Below are 14,099 nucleotides of genomic sequence, written 5' to 3'. Positions count from 1 at the left end.
AAAAGAAAATATATGTGTGTATAGTAACCCATGTATACACCCCCGCCCCCGCCACCACACACACACACTCAAACACACACACACACACACACACACACATACACACATATATATCCTATCTAATAATAGACAAACATGGTAATTAACTGTACCTCTGACAAGCTTCCCATTTAATCAGGGCAATATGCAAATTAACTGCCAACCACGATGGCGGCTGGCAGCCAGGCAGCTTAAGCAAACAGGAGGCTTGCTTGCTCCAGTGATGGAGGAAGCCAAGGTTCCCCGCCTGCTGCCACCCAGCTCTGAGCTGCACTCTAAGCAACTATGTTGCAATTATAGAAGCTAAACAAAGCCCAGATACCTGCTTTCAGCAGCCGAGGTCTCAGAGCTGGAGCCGGGCCTCGGAGCTAAAGCCAGCTCTCAGCTCCAGTGATAGCCATAGAAGGTAAATAAATCCCAGAATAAAAAAAAAAGAGAGAAAAAGGAGAGGTTGGGAGCTTCAGTCACCCGCCAGCCTGAAAACGGCCCTCAGCCCCTCACCCAGACATGCCAGGCACCCCAGTGGGGACTCCATCCTTAATGGGGTGTGATCAGCTGCAAACAGCCATCATCCCCTCATCCAGGCTGGCCAGGCACCCCAGTGGGGACCCCCACCCTGATCCTGGACACCCTTCAGGGCAAACCAGCTAGCCCCCACCCATGCACCAGGCCTCTATCCTATATAGTAAAAGGGTAATATGCAAACTGACCCTAACAGCAGAAAGACTGGGAATGACTTGTCACTATGACACACACTGACCACCAGGGGGCAGACGCTCAATGCAGGAGCTGCCCTCTGGTGGTCAGTGTGCTCTCACATGGGAGGAGCTCTGCTCAGCCACAAGCCAGGCTGATGGCTGCCAGTACAGCGGTGGTGGTGGGAGCCTCTCCTCCCTCCTCAGCAGCGCTAAGGATGTCCCACTGCAGTTTAGGCCTGCTCCCCGCTGGCAATTAGACATCCCCCGAGGGCTGCCGGGCTGCCAGAGGGATGTCTGATTGCCATCTTTGGCCCAATCCTCAGGGGAGTGGGCCTAAGCCAGCAGGTGGTCATCCCCTGAGGGGTCCCAGACTGCAAGAGGGCACAGGCTGGGCTGAGGGACCCCCCCAAGTGCACAAATTTTTGTGCACTGGGCCTCTAGTATGTATATATATATATATATATATATATATATATATATATATATATATATATACATCTGTATCTGTATTAAGCTAAACATCAGTTCATATGAGACCAAGAAAGTCAGCAGTGCTATATGAAGGATTTGCAACAGGGTCCGAGAATTGTCTAGAAATGAGCAAGTTACAAAGTACTGTTCTAAATGTTAACACCTATTGTACTTATATTATTTCCACTTGCTATCATGACAGTGAAACTCCAGGAGTACTTTCTTGGTAACTTGTGTAACATTTTCCCCTTTCCTGGTTTTACTGATCAAGCTTCTGAGCCAATCAAAATAATGGCTGTGATACCTGTTACTATCGATTTTGTCCTTGGAACAAACCGAATAAAACAACAAAAATTAAAACTGAGAAAAGAGAGCAGATGCATCAGAGTCAAATCCAGTAGCACATGGATCACTCTATGTCCTCCTTCCCTTTGCTTGCATGTAACCTCCCACTCCCATGAAACCTGGTTTCTCCCATCTTCCATGAAACTACTAAACTCTTCAGTTCCTGTAGACATGCAGAGAGGTTTCAAACATTTTAACCCACAACTCCGTGCGAAACAACTTCGCCAACTAGAGCTTGATATTCTCATGTAGCTCTGTGCCACTGATTGTGTTGGAGTGGCAACCCAAATAAAACTTAGTCTTAAGCATTTCATAATCTAGAAGAACAAGTCCTCTAAGAAACTCTAAGCTATAACATCCTGGGCTTATTTTTTTTTTTGAAAGAGAAAAAAAAATAAGACCCAAATCACAAAACTATTAAAGATAACAAAAATCATCAGAGGTAAGCAAGATCCTGGGGGGGGGGGGGGATGGAGTATTTCCTAACAGTGCAGTGTCAGCAACTGACAGTACATGTTGAGACCTATTTTGTTAAATCCTTTATGGGTTTAGAGAGGCCTATCACTGCGGTTCCTCCTAGTCCCAGATGACCACCACGGAGAATCTCAGGTCCTTACAAAAACCAGACTTCTACAGCAAGCCCAGGGCGTCTGAGCTTTGGCCCACTTCTTTTTTTTTTTCTCTCTCTCTTTTTAAAAATATATTTTATTGATTTTTTTTTTTTTTACAGAGAGGAACAAAGAGGGATAGAGAGTCAGAAACATCGATGAGAGAGAAACATTGATCAGCCGCCTCCTGCACACCTCCCACTGGGGATGTGCCCGCAACCAAGGTACATGCCCTTGACTGGAATCGAACCTGGGACCCCTCAGTCCACAGGCCGACGCTCTATCCACTGAGCCAAACCTGTCAGAGCTGGCCCGCTTCTTAAGAAAGCTTCACAGGTCTGGCAGTGGCTTAGGGCTAGAGGACCAGAGAGAATGGACAGGCTGGCTCCATCATTAAGAAAGGCTTACTACTAGTAAAATTCCTAGTGGTCCAAGAGCTATTTCTGATGGACCTTCCCAGGAAAGGTGCCCATTCAAAATAACTAGCCATTATTATTTTTTTTAAGCAAATGGCATCCCACTCACAATTTCTTATTAAAATTATGTCCCTTCTGCAAAAGAGGAAACCAAAATTTCCCCACATCAGAATGCATCTTTTTAAAAATCGGTCACAGTCCACTTATTATTTTTCTTCTTTACATTTAGTGACATATGGCCTCCAATATTGTTCCTTGTTTATAATGTGCTTACCTTCCCTTGTCCATTCTGCACCAGCTATGCTCCTTGAGGCTGGGGGCTCGATCTCATAATTAGAATGTCTTTCCCATAGTAGGTGATCAGCAAATATTGAATAGAAACTGAGTAACATCATAGGAGAGAAAAATTCAACTTTACAGCTTTATTATTCACAGGTTTCTCTCACAAAAGTGAACAATTTCCTTGAGTTTATTTGGATAAATGGCTTTTTGTCATGAACATTTATACTCATAAAAGAAAGTTTTCAATAGGTAGTACTGTCCTTTGAGTCTCTGAAAATGATGTTTCTCATGCTTCTTGTAAGTTTTTTTTAAAAAATATTATAGATTCTCCATTATATTTCTGGGACTGGATATCTTGGTTAGAAGTTCTCATTGCCAAATAATGACCCAGCTGCATCAGAACTGACTTAACATTTTAAAAAAAAATACGTGTTCCAGAGTCATATATATCCCGAGAGTTTCGGATGTAGTAGGTTTGAGGGAAGGTTTGGAAACCTGTCACTTTAAAATACTCTCCCAAGAGTTTCTGGTGGGAAGTTGGATCATATCCTGCCTCCTCCTCTGGAATAGGTGGTTACAAACTCCCAGGGCTCTACTCCTTAGCAAAAGGTGCCAGTACTGAATCAAAAGTCATCCTCCCCATGTGTGTTTCACCAGGAGCTTGTTCCTCTCAGGCCTCTCTGGAGGTCGAGTTTGGTTTGCCTTCTCACTGGTAGTTGCACCAGGCTGTATGGAAAAAAAGACTGGCTGAAAAGCAAAATTTATATTTGGAGACCACAAAAGAGAAAGCCAGTTTTAACACAGATTAGTGATAAGCTTTCCATAGCAAAATTATCAAGACTTCTCCTCTTTCCCTTAACAAAACTGCCTGGCTAATTCTTCATGGCAAATATATCTGCCCCCCCCACACACACACACATACACCCCAACCCCCACCCCTAGCATTTGGGGAAGGGGACTTGACATTCTACCTGTGTGCCTTCTGAAGTACAATCCAGTATTGAGACAGGTTACTGGGACAAGTCTGAGCCTCAGGGAACAGCGCCACCTGCTGATTACCCAGGACATAGCTTACATGAAAAAGGTGAGTTGAGTATTTTGGGGAAGTGGTAGATGTTAATTATATATTTCCTGGCTTTGTTACCACTGTTGCTATAACACCCCTACTCCTGAGTGCCAGGCGTTCTTTCAGCCCATTGTCTGAAAAGAGCCAGTATTAATTGGTGGGTGTTTTTGTTCCTTACGTGTGAATACATCTCCTTGAAAGCCTTGGCTTTCACTAATTTGTATTTCAATATATTTTTAAGCCATAGGTAGACAACCCTGCCTGTAGGTGCTCATTCATGATTCGGGGAAGCTCAGCACTTGCAGTACCAAGAGCCAGAGCTATCATACAATGTACGGTCCCTTTGCCCACTGCACCTTTCATGGTTTATGGAGAATGTTCTGGGAGTCTGGCTACAAGGGGCTATAGGAAATTTCATTTCCTAAACAATTTTTCTTTAGGGCCCAACAGCAGCAATCCACAGAGTCAGTGCTGCGCAACTCTGAAGTCCCCCCTATGTGCCATTTCCTGCTGGAACAGGCCTAACAGGGCAAAGCAGACCCCGGAGAAGCCCGATTTTGGTGAAGACCATTAAGAAAGGAGGTGCTATTTTTCCCATTGGTAGTTTATTTATGTTTGTTTTAATGTTAGGACCTATTTCTTATAATATTCTCCCTAGGTCCAGGAAAGGGAAATGTTAAAAAGAAATTGTGTGTGTGTGTGTGTGTGTGTGTGTGTGTGTGTGTGTGTGTGTGTGTGTGTGTTCTAAACCAGGCCTTTGAAAGATAAACATTTGATGTAGGGAAATGTTGAAAGTAAGAAAGTTATAAGCAGGTTTCATTACATTTTTCTAAAAATATTTGGCTTTCAAAAGCAAACCCACTTAAAGTTTTCCTCCTTTTATTTTCTTTTCTTAGTCATTTCGACATATTGTAGGGGGTTTCACTGTGTCATAATAATGTTATTTTTATACAAGCTTTAATAGTGAAAATAAAGTCGGTGGGCCCCACTGCCGTCCACCCAGCTGAAAGTGCACTTCTCTGCCCAATTCTTCCCACATTCATGAAAAAAACACAAGATTTAAAATTAAAGTTCAGCACTTAAGCTCTTGTGAGGTCCTGTAATATTTGATCACTTAAAAAAAAACCCTATAGCATATATTACAAATATTAGCAGGAATAAGTACAGATGGGACTAATTAGCATTTTCCAGTTTGATTTTACCATTTACAAAATAGAACATTTTATGTTTTGAACTAAGTTTTTTTTCTCTTTTGTTTTCAAAATGTGTGTAATCCAGTTTTCACTGATTCAAGGACAGAAGTGGCATAAACACACTCACGTGAAAATATATTTAACTAGTGCAACTCTGGACCACCTAATTCCAGGTGCTTCAACTTAAAATGTTGTGCCCTAGCTGGTTTGGCTCAGTGGATAGAGCATTGGTCTGCAGACTAAAGGGTCCTTCTGGTTAGATTCTGGCCAAGGGCACATGCCTGGGTTTCAGGCTCGATCCCCAGTAGGGGGTATGCAGGAGGCAGCTGATCAATGATCCTCCATCATCATTGTTGTTTATCTCTCTCTCTCCTTTCCTCTCTGAAATCAATAAAAAAAATATAAAAAAATTGCTAGTTCAAGTAACTCATATTCGGTGTTATTGTAATAATGATCATTAATAATAGTGAAATGTGTTGAGAATATTGTTAGGCAATGTTTTTGGTACTTTATGTGCAATAATTCACTTAATCCTCTCAGCACTGTGAGTTAAGAATTATTACTCTTCCAATGAGGACATAGAGAGGTTAAGTACCTTGAGTAGGGGTATGAATACCTAGTAAATGGTGGAGCTCATAGAGATAGAGATAGATATACAAATACAGGTATATAGATGAAGGTCTGTGACTAGATCCCTTTGCATGCCCTGAGGATACTTCTTTAAATGTTGCCTCACCTATAGTATCCAAGCTAGTCTTAGGTATCTACTAGTATCAATATCTATCTATCTATCTATCTATCTATCTATCTATCATCTATCATCTCATCTATCTGTCTACCTATCTTCTATTTATCTATATAGTCACATATAGATATAAATATATACATATATACATATATGTGTGTTTAGAGAGATAGAGAGAGTGAAGATGGGAAGGGAGAATAATGCACAAAATATTAATTTGCTCTTCTTGTTGGTCTCCCATATGACCTTCTTCTTAATTTGCCTTCTTGATTACTCATCTCTTGGAGGCTGGTGATGAGATTTGGTGCTTGATCTCCAAGAACTCTTGGTTTCATTAGCTAAGTAAGTCCCACCCATGCATGTGCGCGCGCACACACACACACACACACACACACACACACACACACTAATATTTTAAAGTAAGTACTCTCTAGCCAGTCTGGCTCAGTAGATAGAGCGTCAGCCTGCGGACCAAAGGGTCCCCGGTTCGATTCCTGTCAAGGGCACAAGCCTCAGTTTCAGGCTTTTCTCCTGCCCGGGCCCTGGTTGGTGCATGTGCAGGAGGCGACCAATGGATGTGTCTCTCTCACATCAACGTTTCTCTCTATCTTTCCTTCCCTCTTTCACTCTCTCTAAAAATCAATGGAAAAATGTCATCAGGTGAGCATTAAAAAAATTAAAGTAAGTATTTAGTGCTAGAAGATGTTCTCTTTAGGTGAGAATTGGAGCGAGTTCTTCCATGCAGGAGGTGGGGGCAGTGGAGGAAAGAGGAAAGGCTTTGTTAAAAGAGATAGCATTGTGCAGTTTGGCAGGTGGAAATAGGAGAGCATGTTACCATTAAGGAGGAGCCCATGAACTGTCTGTGCAGGGAGTAGGGGAGGGAAGTGTGTGTGAAATACAGAAACCATATTTAATCTTTTCTCCCACGCCTCACCTTTACCTGCCTGTCTTTGTGCAATTAGATTTACTTGTAACATTTTTCTTGGATGGTTTCTCTCTCCTTTTCTTTGGTGTTGTTACTTTCAACATGACCAGTAATACAGCATGACATTTAAGTGTTTCCGTTCTGGGCAGACACTGCACGCTATAATAATCCCTAGGGTTCTGACTGCCACTTTCTGGCTACTTTAATTCAAAAGAAGATGAGAAAGAAAACAGGATTAGATTTTTGCAGAAAACAAGAAAACGGGAAGGCAATTTCAAGCAAGAGGTGGGAGATAGAGGGCCATTAAAAGTCTCAAAGGCTCCAGGGAGGACAAGAAAGAAAATGTTGAGAAACACCTTTTCTATAAGAGCATTCTCCAATTTGTGAGACTCACGGTGATTTCAAATTTCCTAGTGCCCACAGCAAAAGAAACATTATTTGAACATTGCTATCATCCTAAGAAGTTTTCTAAGCGCAGTCACTCTTCTGATATTTTTTTTTTACCATAGATTTATTCTAGGATCCCATACAAATGAGGCTTCTTTCACTCATCATAAGGTTTTGAGTTTCATACATTATCATATTTTTAGACAGAGGTGCTCCTAACTATGCCAGTGACAGCACTCCTACAAGGGAATCTGCTTGATTGTTACTAATAAATCAAGTTTGTTTTAAAGTTCTCAATGTCATTGTTGTTCTTATTTTGAATTCTGTGGGGCTTGGTACCAGCAGGATGCTCACATGTCAGAGAACAATTTTTATTCCATATCATGTAATTACTATTATTATTGTTCCTTTTAGGATAATCCATTTTGCATACGTAAGAAAGACATAGAAAATGACTGAAAAACAAAAGCTATGACTGAGATAAAACTCTGATCAGATAATGTGACCTCATTGAGGTTGGAAGCATTAGGGGTCTGATGATGGCCTGGTTTCCTCATGGGCAGAGCAGCAGCATGCACCCTGTTTCTGCCCAGAATTGGTCAAGACTTTGAGGTAGGTGATGGATGCCGCCAAGCTCCTATGCAGAGCTATAGAAGTATGGCAAGGAGCCGCTCTTCCTGCTAAGACAGCGGTTCTCAACCTGTGGGTCACGACCCCTTTGGGGGTCGAACAACCCTTTCGCCTAAGACCATCGGAAAACACATATATAATTACATATTGTCTTTGTGATTAATCACTATGCCTTAATTATGTTCATTTTGTAACAATGAAAATGCATCCTGCATATCAGATATTTACATTACGATTCATAACAGTAGCAACATTACAGTTATGAAGTAGCAATGAAAATAATTTTATGGTTGGGGGTCACCACAACATGAGGAACTGTATTAAAGGGTCGCGGCATTAGGAAGGTTGAGAACCACTGTACTAAGAGATGGTATCTGTTAGGGAAGGGCCGTGGGGGTAGATGATTGTTGATCAGCACTGTGTAATTCAAGGGTTGCCCTCAATTACAAGAGAGTACTTGTCTTCATGATGCTCTAACTCCCAAAGCCTCCTGTTATATTGTGTCAGGCCATCATATCAGGAAAAGCAAGGCTTTCTGGATTTAATAAGGAAAAATCTGAAGTAAGCAACTATTGAGAAACTTAACCTCTGATCTCAAGAAGTGAAAATAGAAATGATCAGCACGAATATTTCAGGAAACTTAACTCTGATCTTTTCTTGGGTATCTTGGTTTGCACTTAATCAAATCAACACAGACACAAGATTATATTTTGCAAAAGGATTTAGAGACATATATTACGTGTTTCATGTATATGTATGTTTATGTATTTTCATTTTTTCTTATAATTTGTTGGCACAAAATCAAAGATTATCATAAGAATGTCTTTCAATTGGGGTAAGAACAGGTGTTTTTGTTTTCTTTCTTGACCTCCTCTGTTCAGATCAGAGTGGGTGTTACTGGAGTGAAAGCGAAGCTTTATTAGTCACATCTTAACATCAGGAATGGCCATGTCCCTGTGAGAGGCTATAATGAATGAATATTATGCTTAAAGCATAAACCTCAGACTTGTGGGTATTTTATTCTCCATGTTTTAAAAAATACCAGAGAGGAAAGATTTAACTCACCAGAGTTATTTTGAGAAAATCAATTTCCATAAATACATTTAATTGCTCACTCATAAATTTATACTTCCCTTTCCCTCACTGCATAATTGGTTTCCTGCATTCAGTTTAACTCCATGTTTCATGTTTTCTTAAGAGTTTTATTCCTGATATTTGTCTGGTCAAGACATTCTTCTGCTAAAAGACCTGGCAGCTTTTCATTGCCTGGAGGATTAGGTCCATAATTCTTAGCATGGCATTCAAGGCCTTTCAGAAGCTGGTCCCAAACTGTTTTTCTAACGTGACCTTCCCCCCTCTCCCCCCCGCCGGGCATTCCTTTGCAGTTTCCTTCCACTTCCTTCCCAGTTCCCACAATTTCTATATTCTTTGTTGTTTCCCTATGTGCAAAGGATTTTTGTTTGGAGTACAATTTTATACTACCGCAGTGAGATGACTGTGTGTCTGCCCACCCATGTTACTAGAGGCTTCTGTGTCAGAAGATAATCAATAATCTGCTTACTCACTTGTTTTACTATTTTTACACTTGATCTTAGCCAAAAGGCCGAGAAGCGATTGTTTTACTATTTTTAAATATTGTAGTAAAATATACATAACATACAATTTACCATCTTTTTAAAAAAATATATTTTTATTACTTTCAGAGAGGAGGGCAGAGAGATAGAGAGAAAGAAACATCAATGATGAGTGAGAATCATTGATCAGCTTCCTCCTATATGCCCACACTAGGGTTCGAGCCTGCAACCCATGCATGTGCCCTGACTGGGAATCAAACCATGACCTCCTGGTTCATAGGTCGATGTTCAACCACTGAGTCACATAGGCTGGGCAAAATTTACTATCTTAATCATTTTTAAGTGTACAGTTAGGTGACATAAAGTACATTCACATTGTTGTACAACCAGCACCACTATCCATCTCCAGAATTTTGCATCATCCTAAACTGAACCTCAGTACCCATTAAACAATAATCCTCTATTCTCCCCTCCCTCCAGTACCTAACAATGATGATTTTACGTTCTGTCTCTATGAATTTGACTACTTAAAGTGGGATAAGTGGTATCACATAATATTTGTCCTTCTGTGTCTAGTAAGTTTCTTCTATATTGTAGTATGTATCAGGATTTTCTTCATTTTTAAGACTCAATAATATTCCATTGTATGTACATAACCCATTTTATTTATCCATTCACCTATTGATAGACATTGAGATAATTTCCATTTTGTGGTTATGATGGATAATGCTTCTGCGAAGATTGTTGTACAAATATCTGATTGAGTCGCTGCTACTGCATCTGTTCCTTTGTGTATGTACCCAAAAATGGGATTGCTGGGTCAAATGGTACTTCTGTGTTTCATTTTTTGAAGAACTGCCATATTTGTTTCTATGGTGGCTGTATGATTTTACATCCCTACTAGAAATGCACAAAGTGCCAATTTCTTCATATCCCTGTCAATACTCGTTTTCTGTGTTTGTGTGTTGCTTTTATAACAGCTTTCTGAATGGGTGTAAAATGATTTTGAGCTGCATTTCCCAAATGATTAGGCAAATTTTCATGTGCCTATTGATCATCTGTATGTTTTCTTTGAGGAAATGTCTATTCAAGTCCTTTTTCAGTTGTGTTGTTTGCATCTTTGGTGTTAAGTTTTAAGAGTTATCTGTATATTCTGGACATTAATCCATTATCAGGTAAGTAATTTGTAATTATTTTCTCCTATTCTGTGATTTGTCTTTTTAATATACTGATATATTGATAGTGTCCTTAGATACAAAAAAGTTATCAATTTTTATAAAGTCCAATTTATCTATTTTTTTGTTGTCTGTTTTTTGGTGTTATATCCAAGAAATCAATGCCACATCCTTTGTTATAACGTTTTCCTCTATATTTTTATCCCGAAGCTTTTATAGACCTTATAAAAATGTTTAGACCTTATTTTTAGGTCTTTGATCCATTTGAGTTAATTTTTTGCCTATAGTATCAGGTAAGGGTCCAACTTCATTCTTTTGCATGTGGACATCCAGGTTTCTTATGGTCTGTGTGTCACTATGGTCAGGTATGCCATTGAAATACTGTGATGCCCTGGTACTATTTCCTTAGGTATTTTGGAACCAAAGCAAATGGCTACAACAATCCCGGATGACTTACTGGTCATTCCTAAAAGAGGAAAATGTGAAAGGGACTTCAGATTTTCCTTTCTTTTGTCCATTAAGATTCCCATTCCTGTCTCCAGTTTGTACTTCACAGAGCACTTACAAGGCATCAGTGAAACTCTTAATAAATAAACTCCTAATAAATAAAACCAAGTATTTTTTTTAAATCAAAAGTTTCACAACTCAACACTCCAGGAAGTCTAATTTTATTACTTGTTTATACTTTTCCCCCCTTTTTCCTGAACCAAGGCTGCCTTGCCAATTAGATGCAATTTGCCTCTCAGAGAATTTCAGTTTGATACTGAATTCAGAAGCCCTCTAGACTTGGAAGCATGCATTTTAAATGCTACAGAATGTATCTGTTTTCTTCAATGAATGTTTCATAGTACTCAAAGCCAGGCGTATAAAACAAATCACAACACATTTCCTCAAGCAACTACTCAGAGATCATACTAAACGAACTTAATAATTATGCTTTACATTTTTTTAATGAGCAACGAGGAATGTGCCTGAATGGTCCAATTTTTTGGAAACTTTTCCAGGAAAACTTCCTACCAGCTTCTCCCAGTAGAGAACACTTTTAAAAAAAATCTAAGTTTAGTTCTCTCCATTTCTCTCTATTTCTTTTCTTTTTTATTTTTATTTTTTTATTTTAGCTCTTTCAGGTGGCGGAGGCTCTGAGGGCCATGGGCACTAATTATTTTTAGTTTCTCCTCACATCACACCTGAAAAGTACAGTCTATTTCTGGGAACCAAATTGCTTAGAAATGTTTCCAGGCTCCTTAGCAGAGGTCAGTACACACATTAGCTTGGGGCCAAAGGAATATTCGTGCCCAGGCATCCCTTTTGAATTCACAGCTGGGATTGTGGCGGCTCCATGCTGTTGGTCCGGTCCCCTTGGTTACCCTTCACCTTGCTCACAATACCCAGACAGCATGTCAGGACCCATCTCATCTCCACGTATCAACACATGTTTGTGGAGGATCAGCTGTTCCCATGGTACCTGGGCTTGGGGATTTGTGCTGGAATGTGCGGTGTTTCCCAGAGCCTGGTTCCCAGCAACTGTATGCTCATATTCATACAGTCTTGAACCTCTGCACCTACGGGGTCTTGCTGGGATTTCGTGACATTTGCACACTCTGGGTCCTACCTCTCTGTTACCAGCTACAGGGATTAAAGGATTCCTCCCCTGAAACCTGACTGCACTCGCATTAATTAGCCACTTGTTCTCTGCTGTTTTCCCCCTTTAGGGTGAAGTTGAAAGAAACACTGGTTATCACTTTTCCTCATTTTAAATCCACGTGATAAAACTTTCAGAATCGGGCTATTTCCACTGGAGAAAATACAGAACTTGATTTTGGTGGAAAAAACCTTGTGGCATGTTCTTCATCCTATTTCTCTGGTTAATTTGTTTAATTTCATGGAAACAAGACACATGAGAGACTATGGTGCTCCCATAACAATATAGTTGTGTGAAAATGATGTATACAACCTCTGTAAATTAAGTGATACCTAAATCATAAGACATTTGAAATAGACATTTTATGAAAACATTTTAAATGCTTCCCTTGAAGCATGAATAAGTTTAAGGTAGTGAAACTTATATAAGAAATAGTCAACCCCTCAACTTTGGAAAATATTCAGTTTAGGTCTGAAATGTGGATTTGAAAAGAAGAATAAACAAATTTATTCTTCTGAATAAAAATGTATTCTTCTGAAGAAGAATAAAGAGCCAGATTAACAGAATTAACTTGGAAAGTACTGGTAACACAGATTACTCTTGGTGTCCCAGATTTTTAAAATGAAAAAAAAGAAAACAAACAAACAAAACCCCTGAAAACTGAGATGTCAATTAAATTTGAATTTCAGGTAAACAATGAATAATTTTATAGTGTAAGTATATCCCAAATATGGCATGGGACAAACTTGGACTAAGATATTAGTCGCTGTTTACTTCAAAATTCAAATTTAAATGAGTGTTTATATTTTGTCTGTTATTCTTAATCATTAGAGGATCCAATTCAGTTGTGAGTGGGGGTCCAAATGGTTGTACTTTTTATAAAAGTTTGTTTTTATTAATTTTTTTAGAGAGAGAGAGGAAGAGAGAGAGAGAGAAACATCGATGAGAGAGAAACATCAATTGGCTGCTTCCTACACATCTCCCACTGGGGGCTGAGCACCCAACTCAGGCATGTTCTATGACCTGGAATCAAACTGGTGACCTCCTGGTGCATGGGATGATGTCCAACCAACTGAGATACACCGGCCAGTCCAAATGGCTATACATTTTATACTCTGAACTAGGCATGGAATTCTCATTAAGTGTGGTTTGGGAAACACTAGGTTATTATTTCAAAACAGAAAACACACACACAACAGAGACATAATGGTGGTCCCAAATTCTATGGTTCTGAACATAGAACATTTATATTGAAAATGTCAAAAAATATTACCTACAGTAAACAGAGAAACCCAAAGGACATCTGAACTTGCCATTGGGGGTCCCAGCACAGGTGAAAAAATGCCCAGGCATTTTTCACGTTATAGTCTGAGCTATAAGCTAGTAGACTTATATAATAATAGTCGTGATGATAATACTGTTTTGACTGTCTAGCTTGAATTTATGTTGGTCCAGTCCCCTTGGTTACCCTTTTGTTGTTGTATGTTCTTGTAACCTTTTATGATTGATAGTGAAGTACACGTTATAAGTAAAACCCAAAATATTATTTGTGATCTACTACCCTTTTAAAATATAATTCAGCAAAACATACAATAATAATCAAATTGAAAAGAAGTTAATTCATTCATTCTACATATATTAAGTGCCTGCTATGTGGCAGTGCTGGCGAAAATGATACATAATATAGGGCCTTGGCTTTAATGAATAGTTTAGAATCACAACAGTTTCCAGCAGGCCCTTATGTTTCTTATGATAAGCTGATTAATATAGAGCTTTATGTTCAAAACTAGAGCCCTGGTGCATGGATTCGTGCACCAGTGGAATCCCTTAGCCTGACCTGCGGGGATCTGGCCGAAACCAGCTCTCCGACATCTCCTGAGGGGTCCCATATAGCAAGAGGGAG

This window comes from Myotis daubentonii, chromosome 8 (assembly GCF_963259705.1).
Source record: "Myotis daubentonii chromosome 8, mMyoDau2.1, whole genome shotgun sequence".
Taxonomy (NCBI): Eukaryota; Metazoa; Chordata; class Mammalia; order Chiroptera; family Vespertilionidae; genus Myotis; species Myotis daubentonii.
Note: the sequence above shows the minus strand (reverse complement) of the source record.